This window comes from Arvicanthis niloticus, chromosome 22 (genome assembly GCF_011762505.2).
Source record: "Arvicanthis niloticus isolate mArvNil1 chromosome 22, mArvNil1.pat.X, whole genome shotgun sequence".
Lineage (NCBI taxonomy): Eukaryota > Metazoa > Chordata > Mammalia > Rodentia > Muridae > Arvicanthis > Arvicanthis niloticus.
Genome location: NC_133429.1, coordinates 33,974,673 through 33,991,061, shown reverse-complemented (window position 1 = coordinate 33,991,061; position 16,389 = coordinate 33,974,673). Strand labels below are relative to the sequence as shown.

At 41.8% G+C, this 16,389-nt stretch overlaps 1 long non-coding RNA gene across 2 annotated transcripts in view; it reads right to left on the bottom strand.

The window, feature by feature from the left end:
* Nucleotides 1–8,400: 8,400 nt before the first annotated feature.
* The window catches only part of LOC143435712 (uncharacterized), a 29,350-nt gene continuing 21,361 nt past the window's right edge, over nucleotides 8,401–16,389 (bottom strand). Inside the window, exons 2-4 of one of the 2 annotated variants that reach the window (XR_013106174.1) lie at nucleotides 12,266–12,464; nucleotides 8,858–8,922; nucleotides 8,401–8,770 (exon numbers count right to left, since the gene is read on the bottom strand). This is a non-coding gene — a long non-coding RNA (uncharacterized LOC143435712). The remainder of the gene's footprint in view (nucleotides 8,771–8,857; nucleotides 8,923–12,265; nucleotides 12,465–16,389) is intronic. The other variant, XR_013106175.1, reaches the window with a different exon arrangement.

Genomic DNA, 16,389 nt, shown 5'->3' with positions numbered 1-16,389 from the left:
ATCCATTTGCCTAAGAATTTCATGAATTCGTTGTTTTTAATAGCTAAATAGTCAGTCCTCCATTGTGCAACTGCACCACATTTTCTGTATCCATTCCTCTGCTGAGGGACATCTGGCTTGTTTCCAGTCTCTGGCTCTTATAAATATGGCTGCTATGAACATAGTGGAGGGTGTGTCCTTATGACAAAATGGATCTTGAGGCTGCCTCTCCAACAGGCAGACTGCTTTCTTGCCTCCATTTTTGTCATGGAGGAAAGACAAGAGCTTGAGAGATGCTGGCTTCCTCCCTGGCTCAGCAATAGATTATGCTGTTGGAGGTTAATAGAATCAGAATCTTGCTGCTGCCTGGCCCAGTGTGTTTGGGTGGACAGGGAGTAGGAGGATTTACTGGGCTTTTGGAGTAAATGGCACCTGGTTGTTTGGGAAGTAGAAGTTTGTAGACCTGGGGCTTGTCAGTTCTGCAGGGACAAGGACAGTCTAAGCATTCTAAGAGAGGGAAACGAAGCAGATCTTTGATGAAGTAGTTATATAAGCCCCCTGACACAAGTTTCCATCTTGCAAACTTCTGAACTTCCGATGAGTTTATAAATCTTTATGGCAGAAGCCAGTTTGAATTGTGGTTTACAACAGGACACTGTGACCGCTGCTGTCCTCAAAGTGGCGAAGTATGTGCCTATTGGAAATAGACTCTGCTCATTCAAAAACAGAATCCAGAAAATTTAACGGAGGAACGAGGGGAAGGCTAGAAGACCTAACAAAGAACGCACCCAGTATTGCAGATGGACCCTTTACAGAAACACAGTCACGATAGATAACAAAGAGAAGAAGCCTGGCCCTCTGACAGGAAGGAGCGGCTGGCCAGCCACAGCAGACTGGGAAGGGCGACCTGAACATGGCCTTGCTTTCTTCTGCATGACAGTAAAGGAAAGGAATTCTTTCTTCCAGGCTGAACCGTGGCTCTAGCTTTGCATCATCTTTCTGAGTCTCTTGGTAGTCACTCCTTAATCGGATATGACGGCTTGTGAAAAACAGAATAGCACCTAAGGGGCTGTACCTCCAACCTGCCCTCAGAGACACACAGGGGACAGAGAGAGAGGAAATCATCAAAGCAAGCAGAAACAAATCGGGACAGCACAGAATTCAGGACTGTCAACAACTTCATTTGAGAAATTCATCCAGTGTCCAGCACTCAGGAAGTTGAGGCAAGAGGATCACCTATTCAGGGCCAGCCTGGGCTAATTGGCAGATACCATGAATCAATCAAAAATCGTCAGGCTGCAGAAGCAACTGTGTGACAGTTCCAAAAACAGGTATTAAAAAAGAGAGAACAGGCCGAGGGTCTGGGTACCTGCTTCAAAGTGTGTTATAATCATTTCCTCCCACTGGGCCCTGCATCCCATGGCTCCCTGTGGTCTCTCCAGTGAACATGAAACAGCAAACAGACCACCAAGACCGCAAGGGCAGTACTACACAGGGAAACCCTGGAACGCAACACTTGAGCTTGGCGCAAGTGTGGTCCCTCCTGTTTTCAGGAGGAAATGGAAGGATGGGGTGAGAACCTGCCCTTCATAACTCAGCTGCATGACTCAGTCTTTGGCCCTAACATGTCAGCAAGTCAGTGCAGCAGTAATTTCAGTTCCCACTGCCTCTGCTGGCAGACGCCTTCCTCCTGACAAGCCGCCTTTTCTTACCCATTAAATATATCTTCTGTTTTCCTTTCCCCTTAGCAGCCTGGGGATTCTTGGAAAAGCCTACATCAGAATCTGATGAATAAGTTAACTTTTTATTTCTCAAAAACAGCAGCTGAGCAAGAATACAGATCCTCTTACGTGGCTGAGTACTGGGATTCTCATAGCTGGGGATTGAAGCTGGAGAGAACAAGACGACCAGAGTCCCTCCCACCCCTCCGCCCCTGCCTCTGCCCCGCCCACCCCCCCATCATGGAAGATCATCAGGCATCCAAATGCTTCTCCATCTCTGCATGGACAGGGAAGCCCGGACCTCTTTTCAGAACTATGAAACGGTTTTCTTATAACTATTGGGCGGGGGAATACTACCTGCCTTTTTACTTTGCTTGTCACAAAATGAATGTTCAAAGAGTCAAGTTGTCATAATAGAGGAGACTGAGACCCCATAGCTACCCAGAAATCGAAGTCACTCATTGATTAGCTCAGTGACTTGTGACAGGTTCTTTGATTCCTCCAGCCCTTGCTCTACTGTGTTCCAAAGACAGGCAGTTGGAATCCAGCACTTAGGGGATGTTAAGTAGATAAGGAATCACCTTCAAAAACACACAGCTCAGTGGCATAACGTTTCCTAAGTCATGTTGATCACTTTCAAAGTTAACGGCTCCAGTTCAAACACTCCCACAAAACAAGTTACACTTCCAGATGACAAGATGGACGACGATTCTTTTACCCATAGAAAATCTCTATATTTATACACTCTGGTTATGGATCTGTAGATGGAGGATAATGTATTTAAAGTGATCCCATTCTGGCTTACATGTCAATGCCAATAAATTTCCTCTCCAGGGGAAACAATCAAACTGTCTATTAAGACAAGCTGACCAATCCCCAAATCAGAAAGAACCAACCAAAGGATACTGCCCCATCCTCTCCACCCACATATATGACTCATCCTTAATTCAAAAAGGCACACAGGAACCTACCAGGTTACTCAGAGCGAAGAGACAGATAACACTTTGGCTCCCCCCACCCCTCCTGCATTCAGGCAAAATGTTATGTCCTTCCTTGATGGACCAAATCCCATTTTTGCAGGTGTGTGTGTGTTTTTTTTTTTTTTTTTTTGTAAGGCTGAATGCAGGGAGGGCTGCCCTGTGGGAACACAGCAAAGGCTAAGCTAAGAAAACACATTCTCTTGGATTTTTGTTTTTTCTTCTTTAACTTTCAGAACACAGGACCATCTTCCAAGTGCACAAGAGAAAGCAAGAGCACAAAGCCAAAACCATCAGGAAAATGATGGGACACCTGAGAGGCGCCTGGAAAGGACAGGTGTGCTTTTCAGGAAGCCTGTCCCTCGGCAGCCTGAGCTGTGTGTGCAACCCGGATGTGGTTGATACACCAAAGTCCTCTGCCTTTGTGGCCTGCTAGAATCTTCATAGTGTTTGTGGGAAGATAACACCCCCATTGCATCGGACAGTTGTCCCTGCGCTATTTAGCAGCCGTGTTCTCTGATTTCACTAACAAATGTGCAGACATTGGGGCAAATGCAAGGAAATCACTAGCTGGTGTTTGAAACTTAAGCCTCCCTGTTCTTCCGAGTGGGGAGTCGTTTGTTCAGGCAACAGGACAGGATGGTACCAGCCCGCCCCAATCTCTGGCCTCCAGAACACAACAATACCCAGTACATTTCAGTGTGTAAGTAATTCTGCTCCCAGCTGGACAATGACCCAACCATAACTGTTTCACAGAAACAGTGAGTTCAGTGTAAATTTGTATTTAAATTGTAGACTCCTATGCTTGTCTCCAGTTCGTCCTCTTTCTTATCTCAGGCAAAGGTGAAGGCCTCAAAGAGATCATCACATGAAGGACTGGAGGGACAAAGGAATGTTTCCCATAGATTTTTAGTTTGCTTTCATTGGAACTCCCTTCTTTGAGATTAACGCCCCACCCCATCATGGTCACGTGACCCACAGGCATCATAGAGGGAAAAAGAACAGATTTGTGGATTACATTCTGTTCTTTACCTGTTCCTTCATGAAGTTTCTTCTTATTTTCAGCAGCATCGGACTTTTCTGTTTTTGTTTTTGTTTTGTTTTGTTTTGTTTTTCCACTCCTGGACTATTTACAGGCTTACTTCCTCTTCAGTCATCGATGAGGTGAGCTGCAACCTTCTAACCATTGCCCAGAAGGTACTTGCTCCATCCACTCAATCAGTTCACTTACTTTTGACTTTACTCAGTGTGCCTACTTCCATTAAACACATGGCTCTAAAGCTGGGCTGAACCCTTCAAGGCCCCCAGGGTAGGCCAGGCCGTACAGGGCAGCTGGTAATAGAATGTGCCCTGCATAAAAACACTGTGGGATTCTTTAATTGCACTGAAGCTTGTAGCAACATATAGCCTTTATCTGGGCCCCAGGGATGGCCCACAAAAAAAGGGAACTATTTGGATGCTAGGCACTCCGTGGTTCAGACCTCAGCTTCTCTATTTACTATGTAAATAACTCAAGGCAAGATCTTTAGCCTAGCTCAGTCTTAGAGTCTTTTCTGAAATGTCCTGAGGAAAATACTACTTACACCACAGACTTTTTGTAAGCACTAGTTAACATAAGTTAAAGATTTATCTGTTTATTTGTATATAAATATGTACACACATATGCACGTGCCAGTACACACACACATACATATAAATACACACCCTTATGTATGACACACACACACATACACACACACCTTTATGTGTACCACATACACGTACACACCTTTATGTGTAACACACACATACACACACACATATACATACACACATGCACACATACACACACAAACCCATACATATACATACACACATACACACACACACACACACACACACACACACACCCTTATGTATAAACAGTAGGTTCCATATGCTCACCAACCCAAAACCTTGAATTAAATTTTATTTCTTACTTCATTCTACTCAATTTGCCAGAAATTCTTTATCCACCTTTCTTTTATGTTGTTGTTGTTTCTTTCGTGTTCATCCAATTCTTTCCACTGATCACAGTTGAGCCTGCCACCCCCTGACCTAAAGCTCTGTCATTCTCACAGGACTCTTCCAGTAGCCTCCTGACTCACCTCCTGTTGTCTTTCTGACCCCCCCTCCCTAGAGATGATGTCACAATCTTTTAAAAGATTAATTAGACTAAGCTCTGTCCTTGTATTAAAAGAAATTCATCTTCTTACCATGGACCACAAGGCCTTACGTCATCTATCTCTGCTTATATTTTTTATCCTCCTCCACACTCTCCCATCATCTACCTGCATTGAACTACACAGGCTTCTTTGTTTCTTGAACTTATGAAGCCTCTTCTGGTCCCAGGATGTTAGCCCTTGCCATTTCTGACCCTATGTTTTCTTCCCTCCACTCTTCATATAGCTGGTTTCTTCTCATCATTCCTGTCTGTGACCCAATGGCACCGCCCCACAAGACGCCTGTCCCACAACCTACCTAAGCATACCTTGTCTCTTCTCCATAGCAATACAGTCATGCTGCAACATATGGCTTTTCTTATTTTCTTTATGCCCTTGTAACCATCTGCAATAACTTGATTTCTAGAATCAGCCTCAACAAAATGCCAGCCGCAGCGAGAAGGGCTCAGACTACCTTACTTACCTCAGTGTTGTCAACTTCTACCGTAGTGTACAACATGAGAGAAAGATTAGATAGATATTTACAAATGGGTAGATTAGAAATTTGAGACATGTCTAGGGAAAGCTGAGCTCGGTTGTATTTTCCATACATTGGGAATCACCAAAAACAATCAAGAAATCTTGAGGTGTAAGGCTAAAAATTTGGTATCTTGGCCATAAATATTGCATGACTATAAAACTTTGGAGCAACATTTAATATGTTCCTAACATGGACTAGGGAGATAGATCAGCGGTAAGAATGCTCACTCTGCAAGCTGGGCTTGGATGTTCATGCCTGTAATTATAGCTTTGGGGACAAAAACAAGTAGATGCCAGAAACTCATTGGACACCAAGTTTAGCAGAAATGCTAAGTTTCTGTCTGGCTCATTTCCAGTCAATAAGGCAGAAATTCGTAAAGGAAGACACTGAATGTTTTCCTTTGACTTCCACATGTACATACCCACTCACTAGCTTGCACCATACACACACACACACACACACATGCACGCACGCACGCACGTATGTACATATGTATGTATGTATGTATGTATGTATGTATGTTTGTATATATGTATGTACCACATATCACAAGCAAATACACACCAAAGCAGAAGGGAGGGAGGAGCTAGAAAGATAGCTTAGTGGTTAAGAGCATTGGTTACTCTTTCAGATGACCCCAGTTCACTTTCCAGAACCCATAAGACAGCTTTCAGCCACCTGTAAATCTTGTTCTAGGGGTTCTGAGATCCTCTTCTGGCCTCCATATCACCAGGCACACACACACAGTACACAGATATGCATGTAAGCAAAATACTCACACAGATCACAGAAATAAATAAAATTGCAAAAAGGAAGCAGAATTAGGAGGAGAAGTTGAAGTTGGCTAAGTTGAATTTCTTTTTGTTTTTTTTCACAACATGGAGTATATATTTAATCTTCACATTGTCATTTCCTATCTGTGTGACCTTATACAAGCCAGGTTAACACATTGAACTGGTTTCCTCATCTAAAAATATAAGAATAATAACCAGTACAGTAGAGAGTTTTGTGAGGATTAAGTGAGCTTAGCCTTCTGCCAGTTCCTGGAACACTGTGTACAGTGAATAAACAGTGGTTATTATTATAGTTATTGTTATTGCAGTAATTAATTCTGGCTCCAGACTTCACAAAGAATATTGACAATTTGGGGCCCATCCAGAAGAGCACAAACAGTCCTGCGAAGGGGCTGGAAAGCCACAACTTGTGAGAAACAATCGACAGAACTGAGGATGTTTGCCTTGGATAAAGACAGATTTTAAGAGGAATATGATAGCTTTACAAAAAAATCACCAAGAGCTTCTTTATAAAGGAGGGATTAGACATATCTGATATTGTCCTGGGACATGCAATCAAAGCCAAGTCTTTACAACTTAAAAGCCAAATTGTCCGAAATCAAACTTAAATTGAATTAGACTTATTAAAAGTAAAAACATCTTAAGAGATGTTTTTTCCTGATGTTTGATTAAGGAAATTATATGGAGCCATTTGAAGTGGTCATGATAGGGTTTATATCAATATTAAAATGTATGTACAGGGCCAGCAAGATGGCTCATGCTGTACAGGCCCAACTGGACTGGTAAAGCCTGAGCTTGACGCCTAGAACCCATGTAAAAGTGAAAGAAGAGAGCCAGCCCCTCGGTGTTGTCTTCTGACCTCCACACCCAAGCTGCCGACACATACAAAATATGGCCGAAGTCTTTAAAGGTTTAAAAGTCGATGGTGCAATGTCAATTGCAAAAGAAGTAAACAATGAAATGTATTTGTGTGTATTCTTTGTTCTGCGTGGGAGGAGGAAAGAGAAGGGGAGAGAGAAGAAGGGAAAGAGGAGGAATGGAGGCAAGAAAAGGTGAGGGAGAAGGAAAGAGGGAAAGGTGGAAGGAGAAAGAGCGATAATAGGAGAAAAGAGAGGGAGAAAGGGAAAATATTTGAAAGGAAAGAGAAAGAGGGGTCGGAGAGAGAGAGAGAGAGAGAGAGAGAGAGAGAGAGAGAGACTAACACAAATGAAGCATGGAGCTATACTACATGACATAGCAAGTTTCCAGGTGTAGAGAAAGTCTCTTAAGAGCATTACCTGTCAACAAAAAAAAAGCTAACGGCCAATGATCTAAGGCAAGAAACAATAGGCGAGACATCCGGCAGCGGGTGAGAGAATTCTGGGAGATAATCAGAACACAATAGATTCACCTAGAACACTGAGAAGGCTAGGAGAGGAAACTGGCCATGTTGCGGATCAGGTTAGAATAAGGGAGAGATTCATCCAGAACACTGAGGAGACAGATGGAAGAAGACAAGGAGAGGAAACCAACCATGCAGCTGAAATCAGGTTAGGAAAAAAAAAAATGTGATAATGAATTATGAAGCCAAAGCTTATGGTATACGAAATGTATTAATACACGATTCGTCTCAGAGTCGTTATTTCTGGGAATTAAGTGGTTGAGAGGAAAAATTTGGTTTTACATCCATGTTTTCAAGCAGAGGCCAGACAGGCTCATAGATGGAGCAGCCTGAGAAGGAACACGGGGAGGAGCACAGGCGGGTGAAGCCCTGAAATGATCTCAATGCCCCATGGTCTATGCTCCTGTTGAATAGATTGTTGAGTTGTGCTGACTCAAAATACTGCTCTATTAAACCATAAAGAAAATACTAAGGCTCCCCCCAAATCTTCCCTTCTTCCCAACAAAACAATGAAAATATTTAATCCTGAGAGATCCAAAAAGCTGGGCCTTCTGGTCCAGCAGGGCACTGTGGGATAAGGTGGTGAGTATTTTGGTCACTGCTTCTCTTCTGCCCCAGCAAGAGCCTGTCAGCCTCTCTGAACAGAAGAATCCTTCTGGATTCTTCCTTCTAAAGGAGGAAGTTAGGTGCTCTCTAATTCTGAAAGCTTATGAGTCATACAGATTATTTTATCTGATAACTAGGAGCTTAGTGGGGAATTAGAAACCACTGGAACTTTGTAAATAAGAATTTTCTAAAGACACTAAGAAAGAAATAACACCAGGAGATCTTGGGTTGCAAAATCAAGGATGGCCACTGAGTGAAAAGCTCAGGGCCCTGGGACAGCATGCATCCAGGGTGGAGTTGTTCCGGAAGGAAGGTATTATGTTTTGCCCACAAGATGTCATTCAGCAGTTACCTGTATTACCTTCTTAGCCTTTGATGGGAAAGATGTGATCCTTCATCCACGTAGAATTTTCTAGAAGGGCTCATCAGAATTTTGCCATCTTCAAGCATTTAAGGACAGGGTTTGATACTCCTCTGAGATAGACCTTTTCTTGTACTGTAACTCAGGTGATTTATAGTGGTGGCAAAACATGAACTTTCCTTTCCCACATGGACCCACAAGTTATGCTTCCTCAGCCAGGACACAGAGCTCTAGAAAGCAGTGAAAGATACATTTACCCAGAATGCTGGAGGATGGTCTCCGTCTCTTTAAAATCATCATTATTCTTCACAGACTACCTTGTGACAATGGAGCAAAGTAATCCTTGCTGTGCCATGCTCCTCTCCTGGGAGTTGGTTGTCGCCTACAGTGTGGATGATGAAGGAACCATTGTAAGAAAACAGTGGTCCAGAGGTCCCTGCTCTGGTACCCAGAACTGACTCGGTATCCTCAGAACAATGATCTCAATGCTTACCACCTACATAGAAAGGAGTGTATTGATCGCTTCAGTTTAGAACTCTTTTGTTGTCACTAATACTTAAAGTGAAATTCCAAATAAGCCATTATGCAATCAACAACTCAGATAGTTTAGTGTGTTCATAATATTAACAGACATCACCTCTGTCTAGATTCAAAACACTTGTTTTCAAAATAAAATCTTGATTCCATTGAACAAGTTAAATCAAAATTCTTTCATCTGCCCAGTTTCTGGCAACTATGGATGAATTTTCTGTGTCTAAAGATTTATCCTCTCTGGATATTTAATATAAATGGAATCATATATAATATTGGCTTTTTTTTCTCTGGGACAATGTTCTATTATCTATCCCTCATTATTTACTTTACACAACCAGCCACATTTTAATAAAAATTATATAATATTATTAGGAAGTTTCTCCACCAACACAATAAGTCAATTCAAGTCTAACTGAGAATATAAAGGCAGGTTTATTAGGAGGCAGCTCTTGGGAGGCTTCACTGATCTCAGAGGTGGAGGTCAATGAAGTCGGGCACACAGGCTAAAGCCAGGGAGTTTTGTAAAGCTTAGGCAAAGAGTGGTGACTTGTCAGCTGGGACCTGGCTTGTGTCCTTACAGGGTCAAAAACTGAGGCTCGGGCGGGCACTCTTGGGTGGGTTGCCGGAAACCCAGTGATGAGGAATGATGAGTTAGCCCAGAGTTTTCTCTGTGTGGACAGGGTGGGGGGAAGGAGGGCAGATGGGGTTTCCCAGCTTGTGCAGGGGCAAGCAAGGTTTAGACCTAACATATTATATTATATTATATTATATTATATTATATATCACATTACATATATATATTATATTATATTATTTAACCTAACAAGCTTTTAAGAGGATATTCGTGAAACATCTAAAATGTCTAAAGAGCACAAAAAACTTCTATTAACTGATTTGACTCAGAGATGTTTTCCCTTACAGCCAGAAGTTAGAACACAGGGTAACATTCCTACCCTTGGAAGAGCAGAGACCATCTTCAACAGAACCTTAGAGAAAAGAAGTCAGGAATGAGAAAGATGAGGTACAGGGTGAGAAGTCAGGGTCCCTGCTCAGCATAAGGGACCATTGCCAGTGGAACTGGGGCCTGCCTCCACAGGAGCACGGGCTCTTGGCGGCAGCTCAAGGACACTTCCCCCTGATCTTTGGACCAAGTGTGGCTAATTCCGTTCAGCTGGTATCATTAGCTAACCTCCTGTGCTTTGAAATCACTGTTTACTTTTTTTTTCCCCTAATCACATTAGCCTGTTGGGGTTGCTCTTTCATTCCCTCTGACCTTTAGTTTTAAATTATACGTTATCTCGATGGTCTTAGTTTGTGGTTGACTTGATGTGTTTTCCTTTTCTTTCCTCCCCAGCCCTTCCGTCCTTTCCTCTTTCTTTTGCAGGCGTAGTCACCATTCAACCTAGCTACTTACATTGTTTTCTTTTTACCTGTTCTATTTTTTTTTTAATTATTATTTTGTGGCCATTTCTTAAGCTGGCTTTTGTCGCTGATATTTGCTTCTCTGAAAATGTATCAGTTAAAACTGAATGTAGAGCCCAGTTGGGAGGCTGGGCTCTCTCCTAAAAAAAAAAAAAAAAAAAAAAAAATCCTCCTGGGAATTCATCTCCAATTAACCATGCTCCAGTAGGTTATGTCCAGCCTCTGTTCCTCTGGCCTCCTGTAGTCAAGGCTATGAATGTGGCCCAACACAAAATTGTAACATTATTTAAAACATTGAGATTTGGTTGGTTGGTTGATTTGTAACTTCATTGAACAATCCTCGAGCATGAACTTTTTCCCACCTGAAATTTATAAGAAAGCACCCGATTCCCTTTAATGGGTCTTCTCTACTAGGTATTTTTTACATCAGGTTCCTTCTTTACCCAGGAGGAGCAAAAGCCAGGCTTTGATCCTATCCTCCCTGAATTCCGGTCTCCTAGCCAACAGAGTGGCTGGTGAGCCCCGTTATTCTAGAGAACAAGCACTTTGCAGCTCTACCTGAGAACTGGCCTGAAAGGCACCCACTATTCCAGGTGCATTGGGTCACCTTCAATGGGAATTGAGTTGACTGAGGACAAATCTGTGCTTTTAGAATTCAGCCTCCTGAAAGCTGGCCCCCACTTGACATCGCTGCTTAGCTTGTGCAAAACTGAACCAGAGATTCCGTTCCTCACCCTGCAGCCTGCTGAACGGGCTCCTCCCCATCTCTGTGGTGTGGTGTTAACCTTCTCCATCTAGTCAGGTAGCTGTAGGTGGAAAGCCCAGGGGTTAGCTTCCACTACTTTTTTCTCCTTATAAGCCACATCAACAAAAAAGTCCTGTTGGTTCCATTTCAGATTTTTACTATATTTTACCTAGAGTAACATTTTTAATAGAGCTTGTATATATGGGGGTTTTGTATCAACTTGACACAAGCTAGAGTCATCAGAGAGGAAGGAGCCTCTGTTGAGGAAATGCCTCCATGAGATCCAGCTGTGAGGCATTTTCTCAATGAGTAATCAGTGGGGGAGGGGCCAGCCCTTGTGGGCGGTGCCATCCCTGGGCTGCTGGTCTTTGGTTCTATAAGCAGGCTGAGCAAGCCAGTAAGCAGCACTCCTCCAAGGCCACTGATTCAGCTCCTACCTCCAGGTTCCTGCCCTGCTTGAGTTCCTGTTCTGACTTCCTTTGATTATGAACATGGGAGTGTAAGACAAATAAACCCTTTTCTTCCCAACGTACTTTTTGGCCATGATATTTTGTTCCAAACTGTTGTGTTGGGAAGGCGGCTCGCATCCTGATAGACCACACCAGGCCAAAGTAGTTCCGTGTGGCAGAAGTTTTATTAAAAAGGAACAGGGACAAAGAGAAAAGAGAGAAAGACAAGGGAAAGGGGGGTCAAAGGTGGGGAAATGATTGCCTTTTATCTAGGCTGTGACTAGGCCGGTGAGTGTGAGGAGTGGGCTTTTAAGATGTTATGAAGGGTTGTCATTGCAACAGATGTCACCTATGTGTGACATTCCTGAGTTTGGAGCCTGTTTGCTGGCTCTGGATACCAGCACCAACAATAGAAATCCCAACTAAGACAGTAGGATGGGTGGAGGGGAGAAAGTAGAAAATTCAGCTGCTCTGTCCCTCCAAGAACCCTGACTAATACAGGTATGTAGCTGTCACTTTCCTCTTTAGGCTACCTAAGATTGTGATATGTGTCTTACCAGCAGACTCTCTGTTACCTTATTCATATGCTTTGATGGAATAGTCTGTCATGTTGGAGAAATCCAGAAATCCACATGCTAAGAAAGTGGAGAGTACCTAGCCAATAAAGAGCCTTCAATCTGTCAGTCTTCCCCCAGTCAGGCCTTTAGATGAGGCTTCAGTCCTCAAAGTTACTCTTGAGCTCAGCCTTGTGAAGGTAGCAGATCTGTCCTAGGACTGCAAAGACACAGTACAAAAATAAATATGTATGTTAGACATTGCTACATTGTGGGGTCATTTGTCACAAGGCAAGAAGTGACTAACTCAGCTACAGAGTAATGAAACAATATTTTTCTCTACATCTTTTTATACTAAACTTTCTAATTTGTAATCTGAGCATCCCCTTAATAAATATTATGTTTCCTTATGTGATTATTGTTGGTGGACTTAATATACCACCTAGACATACCAATTAAAGAAAGACTCACCCTTTACAGGAAAGTGGAGTGTGAAGATTAATAACTATTAAAAAAGTAAAACTTACGAGAAAGGTTGGAGACGTATTGTGGTGGACAGGCATGCGGGCTGGATTCAGAATATCAGGTTAAAAATATAAGCAATGGTATAAGCCAGCACATAGAAGTAAAGGTTATGGTGTGCATACAATAGACAATGGTTCCTTTGACTACAGCACAGAAAACAGAGTATGGGTACACGCAGGTAGAGAGAACGGGAGAAGTTAGTTGGGGTCATATTGTGAAGCTCCTAGAACTTCAGTCAAAGGGCTAAGAGTTGGCACTAAAATAAAAAAAAATAATGTTCAAACTCCATTGCCAAAAATAATATAGTCATAATTTCCTTTGTGAATCCTTCCTCATGCCAGAGCTGATGCTTCCAGATACTTAGCCAAAAGGGAAAACTTCCTAGACTTTGATCATGTCCCAGTTCATTCAAGAATATTTTGTACCAGCTCTCTTGAAACGCTCCCTGCATTTTATGGCACAATTTGAAAACTCAAGTATCGCTGGAATCAAGAGATTAGTATCCATTAGATACTGCCTGCGTTTTCACTATGAATGAAGGACTTTGTTAGATGTCTTCATTTGTTTCCTCCATAGAGAAAAGCCCCTTTCCTTCTTTTCTTTTTTCAGATGTCATTTGCTTGGAGTTGTCTTATTTATTTGCCAGAATGTGGACATATTGAAATACATGTTTATGTCGAATTTGTACACAATCTTGGCTTGATGTGTTGTATAAAGTAGCTGCCATGATACTTGGATGGACAATTCCCATTTGTACATTTCCCAGCATGCAATCACTTGGAAAATCCATTGAAGAAGATCTTGATGTTCATCTACACTGCATCTCTCCACATACTTTCTGCTAATACAAAACTCTGTGGAGGTTCTCAAGATGCCTCGAAAGCTCTATGCTTGCCCAGCAGGATAGACAAGTCTCATTTTTTCAGTCTTTCGTATGTTACCTCAGAGAACAGTGCGAGACCACCTTTCTACCCCCCTTTCTGTTAATGCTGAAATTCCTCTGGGAATGGGTAAGCAACTGCAACGTAGATGAAAATGAAGTCCAAACAGTCTTCATAACTGTGCCTTAATGGCCTCTTCAGTGCCCAGATCAACATACAATCAAGTCTCCCCCACACTTACATGGTATCGACAAAGGATGGTTTTGAACTTGTCATTCTCAACACTGTACAGTCATATCTAAATACAATTACAGTGAGAAGAACCTATGATGCTAACTCATTCAACAATCACATTGACCACCTCCCCATGTGCCCAACTAAACACCGCTTGCTTACAATTTAATGTCACAATTTGATTTTTATTTTGACTGATGCTATGTAAGCAGCTGGGGAAATTAATGTGGTTCAGTGGAGACTGCAATCTTAAGCATGGCTTGTAATTGAAATCTGTGGGCTATAGCCTTTGCCATATTGAGAGGAATCTAAGTGAGTCTTTGTATCAGTACCAGAAGAGGAGGAGGGAGAGGAGGAAGAAGAGGGAGAAGAGTCAAAATGGAAGAGGGGAGAAAGAGGAGGAGGAGAAAAAGGAGAAGGAGGGGACAAGGGAAGAAAAGAGGGCAGCCCTGAGTTCCCCTGAGGGTCTGAAACAACTTGGATCTTTTTCTTTCATAAGAGTTTCCTTGAAACAAGAGGCCAAATGTCCTGTAGGAAGAAAATTGCACCGCTTGCAATTTATAGTAATCAGGGACTGCTCAAAGGGTTATTACTCTAGCATACATATAGTCACAAAATATACAGTTATTTTCTTAAATTACTTTAGCCTGCCAACAGAATTCATTCCAAAAATAATCATAAAGAGGGACAGACTGACATAAAGTGATGTCACAATATAACTATTATTAGGATTATCTGTTAATAATTCCTCTGAAGGACCATAATTTGATTCCTTTTCCTTTTTTGCGGTTTTGTGTTTTTATTAAAAATGTTGATTAAGATATAATTATATCATTTTTCCTTTCCCAACTCCTCTCTTGTCCCCTCCCTCCTCCAGCTTCAATACTTTGATTTTAAAAATTATTTATACCCTTGTATTTAAAATTTTGTATATACTTAATGAAATAATATAATATCTGAGAGGTTCAAAAACCAGTGTTTACATCATTAAATTTGTTTAATGGAGACCAGGCTTTGGAAAAGACCCCAGAGGAAAGAAGCTGTTGGACACGGGGTGATTGGAAGAGATTCACAAATTTGTCAATTATCAATTCACTTTTTATAACCCCTTCATGGATATTTTGATTCCTTTGACTATTTGATTCCTTTTGATATTTGATTTCAAATGTATTACTTAAATAAGAATATTTACTCTGAGTCTCTGTTCTTCTGTAGTTTGTACTTATGCATAGGAGGGTCAGCTCGTAGATGCCCAAAGAGGCGTTTGATCCCCTAGGAGCTGGAGTTACAGGCAGCTGTGAGCCACTGGAATTAGGTGCTAGGAATCAAGCTTGAGTCCTCTGCAAGAACAGCAAGAGATCTAAACCCATGAATCATCTCCCCAGCCCTAAGTCTGAGTCCATGTTCTTCCGCACTAAGAATCGCTTTTCTTTTTACCCTCTCAAGATCAAAAGGATGCTTTCCCTTACTTTCTGCCATGATTATTCAAATCTCTTGGCTGCTCTGTTCATAAGAACTGCTACTTATAAGTTGCCAAAAAAAAAAAAAAAAAAAAAAAACAAATGCTCCTCACAAGAACCCTTTAAATCTTATCAATTCTTCTATCTACATGGTCAAGTATAATTTTACGTGCTACATCTTAATTTTAAAATTGCATATATTTCTTTACCCATAATCCATTACATAGAAAATTAATACATATATCAGATCTATTTATTCCAAGCACTGCAATCCATTAGTGGTTACTAAGCATTAAAGTAATTCAACAAATATGGCTCTTTCTCTGGCACCATGGTATGAAAATGGCATCTTCATTGTGTTCAAGACTAGGCCTTATCCATAACCCATCACCATGGTCAAGGAAGCGAAATAGACATTAATACTGATTTAGGCAAGGTGCTAAAGTCTGCTCTCAACCATAATGGTCGAGAATGGTGGTTCTCAACCACTCTAATACTGTGACCCTTTAATACAGTTCCTCATGTTGGGGTGTCCCCCAACCATAAAATTATTTTCATTGCTGCTTCATAGCTGCAACTTTGATACTGTTAGAAATCATTAAATATCAGATATGCAAAATATCTGATACAGGACCCCTGTGAAAGGGTTGTTTGACCCTCACACTGGTCCGTCCATAAACACAGCAAAACTGCCAAGGCCTTCAACTGTAATGAGCCTATGTGTATCAAGTTGGTAAAGGCCCATTGTGCTGAGCATAAAATCAGCCTAATTAAGGATGATGACAAGAGGAACCTAAGGGAATAGGCAGGCCTCTGCAAATTGATCAGGAGGGGAAATCTAATAAAGTGGTTGTTTGCAGTTCTGTAGCGGTTAAGGACTATGGCAAAGAATCTCAAGCCAAGTATGACATCAAAGAGTACTTCAAAACCAAGAAATGAGCAAATAAACAATTTGGCTCAGGCTATGAAGAGATGAAACAGTAGATACAGCGCTTGCCAGCAAGAATAAGGACCTGAGTTGAGCCCCCCAGGACCCATGTAATGC